Source organism: Callorhinchus milii, unplaced genomic scaffold (assembly GCF_018977255.1).
Source record: "Callorhinchus milii isolate IMCB2004 unplaced genomic scaffold, IMCB_Cmil_1.0 Scaffold27, whole genome shotgun sequence".
NCBI lineage: Eukaryota > Metazoa > Chordata > Chondrichthyes > Chimaeriformes > Callorhinchidae > Callorhinchus > Callorhinchus milii.
This window is the reverse complement of record NW_024704768.1, coordinates 240,797-246,485: the sequence shown is the minus strand read 5'-3', so window position 1 is coordinate 246,485 and position 5,689 is coordinate 240,797.

Here is a 5,689-nt window from a genome sequence, read left to right as displayed (position 1 = left end):
AACCCACCTGAGGGGGGGGGGGGGGGGGGAGCATGGAGACCCTCATGGGATCAGAGCTCCACACACTGGCCAGTGCTACAGTTGGGGAGATAATAATCCTTGTGGAGTCCCATTGCTCAGCAGTTAGACACTCACCTCACCAGAGAGAGGACCTGGGTTCAATTTCCAGGCAGGGAAATACATTACAAGTTTCCTTACTCCACAGCCTGGTTACCAGCAGTTAGTAGGCACCTGGTTGTTTGTCAATTGGTGGATCGGTTTTCTGGGGATAATAATCTCTTCAAAAAAAAAATAATTTGGTCACTCAATCCACGACTGAGGCACGCTGCTGTGCGCAATTTGCTTCCGTGTTTCGCCCACAAAATATACAGTAAATTAACTTTAGAGAATATTCTGTGAAGAGCTTTGATACATCTCAAAGACCAAATAAGGCGCTATGTCAAATGCAAGGATTATTATTATTGTATTTGATATAGCAATGCCCTACAAAGTCAAAACACTTTTTTGAGATGATTGTGGGGGAGGAATCTTGAACCATTTTTTGTGCTGGAAAATACTATTGCATTATCTGTCATTATCTTGCATTACCTTCAATTCCTGGCTCCCCTGAAATCCAGAGTTGTTTCCAACACCCCCCCCCACACACACACAAACACACACACAAACACACACACAAACACACCCGCTGCTCCCCCTGGTACAACAGTAATCTCCGCTCACTCAAAGCACAAACCTGGACGCTCGAGCACAGATGGCAGGAATCCGGCCTCACGATTCACCAGCAGCTGTGGCTCGAGCACCTCCACACCCTCCGCCTCTCCCTTTCTCACCCACAACTGACTCTTACTCCAAAGTCATCCTGGAGGCAAACAACAATCTAAAGATGCTGTTTTCCACCATTCATCACCTCCTCCGTGCGCCCCCTCAAGCCCCTTCCATCCTCACATTAAACACCAAGTGTAAAGAGGTCCTAGACTTGTTCACCTCAACAATTAAAAATATCCCCTTGGCTGCATCGTCCTCCTCACCCCCCCACCCCCTGTCCCCTTTCACCCCACCCAGACCATCCACACTGCCTTTCCCTCTGCCACGGCTCCTACCACTCCCCTCTCCTTTCACTCCTTTGCCCCCATCTCTCCCTCCTCTCCCTTAACCACAATTACCCAGATGAAGTTCACCACCTGTTGCCTTGACACTCTCCCCACACAGCTGCTGGTCACTCAACTCCCCTTCCTCTCCCCCCGCTGGCCGATATGGTCAACCAGTCTCTCCTCGGGCTCTGTTCCACTCCCCCTGAAAACCGCTGTCATCACCCCCTCCTCAAACCCTACCCTCGAACCCTCTAATCTCTCACACGACCATCCCATCTCCAACCTCCCCTTCCTTGACAAAGTCCTGGAATGCAATCTTGCAGGTCAACTTCGGTCACACCTCTCCCTCCACTCCCTCCTCGAGCCGCTGCAGTCTGGTTTTCGCCCCGACTGCCCACAGCACAGAGACAGCGCTTGTCAAAGTCACAAACAACGTCCTCTCTATCTGTGACCAGGGCTCCCACTGCCTCCTCGTCCTCTTGGATCTCTCTGCAGCGTTCGACACAGTCGACCAAGTCATCCTCCTCCACCACCTCTCCTCCTCATCTACTTTAGTGGGATTGCACTCACATGGTTCGAGTCCAACTTAATCAACTGCCTCTATTACACTTCAGCAAATGGTTTCTCCTCCCGCCCCCGCCCGGTCACATCCGGGGTACCCCTGCGCTCCATCCTTGGCCTCTTCTTTTCCTTATCTCTATGCTCCCTCTGGGCCATGTCATTGGTAGACATGGGGTAAACTTCCACGTTTGCGGATGACACACAAATCTACTTTACCTCCAGCACCAACTGCAGGTCCTGATGTTCTATCAGCTTGTCTGGCAGACATCAGGGTCTTGAAGAGTGTCTTCCTGCAGCTGAATATGGACAAGTTGGAACCCATACTCCTTGACTCCCGTCAACATCTTCAGTCCTGCGAATCTAAACTCCTCAACCTCCCTGGGCTCTCCCTCACGCTCACCGAACCAGTGCGCAACCGAGGCGTGCTGTTTGAACCCCAGCTGTTCTTCCTCCCCACGTAGGGTCCTTGACCAGGAACCACCTTTTTCCACCTACGCCACATTTCCTGCCTCCGACCTTACTTTACCCCAAATGCAGCCGAAACCCTCGTGTGTGTGTTTGTCACCTCCCGCCTGGATTCCTCCAACCCCTCCTCGCCGGTCTCCCCAGCGCCACCATTCACAAGATCAGCTCATTCAGACTCTGCCGCCCACATACTGACCCCAACAAACTCCACACCCACATCTCCCCAGCTCTGGCCCTGACTCCCCTGGCTCCCCATCAGCCAACACATCCACTTCAAGATCCTCTCACTCTCGTGTTCAAATCCCCTCACTCTCTGACCCCTCCCTCTCCGACCTCCTCACTCCCCAATCCACCACCCGGGGCCTCCGCTCGACTGGCCCCCCGGCTCCTGCTCGTCCCTCACACCCTCCGCCCCACCATCGGAGGTCACGCTTTCAGCCACTACGCCCTGTGGAACACTCTCTCTCAATCCCTCTGCCTCACTCCCTCTCTCTCCTCTTTTTCAAGTCCCTTCCTCTTCGACCATGCTTATGGCCACCTCACTCCCCCCTCCCCCACCCATCCTCAGCTCGGAGTCGGGCTCTGCTACTGTTAGCACCTTGGGCCGTCTTCCCGACATGAAAGGTGCTATACAAATGTAATCTTGTTGTTGTTGTTAAGCTCTGAGACGCTGCCCTGCGTGGAGGGCGCTGTATAAGTGCAAGTTGTTGCTGTTGTTGTTGTTAGTCCAGGTTGATGCTCCAGCACAGTGTGTGGGGGAGCACTGTATTGTCAGACATGCCGTCCTTCAGATCAGACATTAAACCCAGGTCCCGGCTCTGCCTGTGCAGGTGGACCATAATGATTCTCTCAAGCTTAAGAGCAGAGAAATTCTCACGGTTTCTTGGCCAACAATCCTCAAAATAAATTGGTCACTTGTGTGTGACCTTCACTGTGTGCAAATTGGCTGCTGCATTTCCCTACAAATCCACTTTATTATTATTGGAATATTATTTCAGATTGCTGGGCAAACACAAAAGGTGCCTTAGAAAAGCAGTGTCACAGACATGAGTGGCCTCCTTCTCTGTTGAGAATAAAATAATAAAAATTTGCGTTTGATGTAGCGCCACACTACATCGTCAAAATGCCTTGTAGAGTTTCACAGGATTCATTGCAAAGTGTAGTGACTGTATGTTTGTATTCGGCATGGACCGGCCTGGGTGTTGGTGCAGGAGTATGTTACAGCATGTTACTGCGTGCTGATCAGGTGGCTAACACATGACAGCAGTGGGGCCCAGCATCCCGAGATTGTGTCTCAGTCGGAATCCACCCTGTCACTGGTTCCTATTGTATTGGGGCTTCACACAGTCAGGGTCAACCTCCAACTGTATTCAGTTCATATCGAGTGGAGCCTTGTGATCCTCAAATATCACAGACCTCCCTTACTCTCCTCTGCCGCACGCGCTCACTCGTGCTCAGGCTCTGGTCACGTTGCGACCTCTTGGAGCACTTTACCCCATACAGCACGTGATGGTGGGGAGTGAGCCCCAGCACAGACACCATGGGGAGAGAGAGAGAGCAGGGAATGGGGTTAGAGTGGAGAGCTCCAGTGGGGGAGCGAGCCCAGCACAGACACCATGGTTTAGTAAAAGTTAGGGCGTGGGTTATAATTTCCATGTGAGACCCTTATCATTAGATGTCCCTTCAAAACAAAAATATATTTTTAAAAATAATAATTTGAAATAAAACTGAAAAAATAAATTGGTCACTTCAATCCACGACTGTTTGTGGGATAATTGGCTGCTGCATTTCACCCTGAATATATAAAGTTAATTCACATTACAGTGTATCCTGTGAAGCGCTTTGAGATGTCTCAAAGATGTGATGAGGCGCTGTATCAAATGTAAGGATTATTATTATGTCAGTTACAGTCCTGTATTTGGGGATTGGAGATGTGTGTAACCTCCTCTGTGGGCAATATAAGTCATTAAAGCTGCTGCCACCACATGATAGGGCATTCTGTGCCCACAGCCGCTCGGCCGCTCGGCCGCTCGGCCGCTCAGCCGCTCGGCCGCTCGGCCGCTCAGCCAGCTGGTCCAAGGTACATTAGACTGACGATAGCACACAGGCTCGTCCCAGAGAGCAGAAACGGTGCAAAAAGGTTCTGGAATATTACATTTTTGCTGTGGTGACAAGGGACCATTGGGCAGGTGATGTCTGGGGAAGGCAGCGGTGTGTGTGTGTGCGTGTGCGTGTTATTACTCCACGATGTCCTAATGAACCCGTCGGAGTGAGCTAGACATTGGGGAGCGGTCAGGGAGTGAAGGTGGGTCCCTGAGTGAGATACATTTACAGGGGAACTTTGGCAGAGACTGAAAGTTTCACAGTGACAGATCTTACAGGGTTTTTATAGCGCTTTATCATATCCAAACATCTCGTAGTGCTGCATGTTAATAATTGTTGAGTCCTGTAGCTTAGTGTTACAGCACTTGATTCCCGGGCGGAGGGGGCGAAATGTTGGGCATTTCCTTACTCCACTCTCCTCTGGTTACCGGCAGTCAGTAGGAACCCGGTTGTTAGTCAACTGATGGATCACTTTTCTGGGGGTAAAAATTGCTTCAAAAATAAAACAATTTGGTCACTCAATCTACGACTGTTTGTGGGACATTGCTGTGCGCAATTGGCTGCCGCGTTCGCCCACAAATATACAGTCACTTCACTTTACAGTGTGTTCTGTGAAGCGCTTTGGGACGTCCTCCCGACGTGAACAGCGCTGTATCAAATGCAACGATTATTATTATTATGGGGGGTCGGTATGTCTGTGTGTGTGTCTGTGTGGGGGGGTGGGGCTCAGTGTGTTTGTGTGTGTGGTGGGGTGGGGCGGGTCTGTGTGTGTGTGTGTGTGTCTATCTGTGTGTGTGGGGGGGCGGGTCTGTGTGTGTGTGTGTGGGGGGCGGTCTGTGTGTGTGTGGGGGGGGCGGTGTGTGTGTGTGGGGGGGCGGTCGGTGTGTGTGTGTATGTGGGGGGGGTCGGTGTGTGTGTGTGTGGAGAGGGGGTCGGTGTGTGTGTGGTATGTGGGGGGGGTCGGTGTGTGTGTGTGAGGAGAGGGGGTCGGTGTGTGTGTGTGGGGGGTGGTGTCGGTGTGTGTGTGTGGGGGGGTGGGTGGTTGGTGAGTCTGTGTTTGTGTGGGGTGGGGGTGGGTTGGTGAGTCTGTGTGTGTGTGTGGGGGGGGTCGGTGTGTGTATGTGGGGGTCAGTGTGTCTGTATCTGTGTGTGTGTGGGGTGGGGGGAGGCTGGTGTGTGTGTGTGTGGGGTGGGGGGAGGCTGGTGTGTGTGTGGGGTGGGGGGAGGCTGGTGTGTGTGTGTGTGGGGTGGGGGCTGGTGTGTGTGTGTGTGGGTGGGGGAGGCTGGTGTGTGGGGGGGGTGGGGGGAGGCTGGTGTGTGTGTGTGTGGGGTGGGGGAGGCTGGTGTGTGTGTGTGTGGGGTGGTGAGGCTGGTGTGTGTGTGGGGGGGTGGGGGGGTGAGGCTGGTGTGTGTGTGGGGGGGGAGGCTGGTGTGGTGTGTGTGGGGGGTGGGGGGGTGTGAGGCTGGTG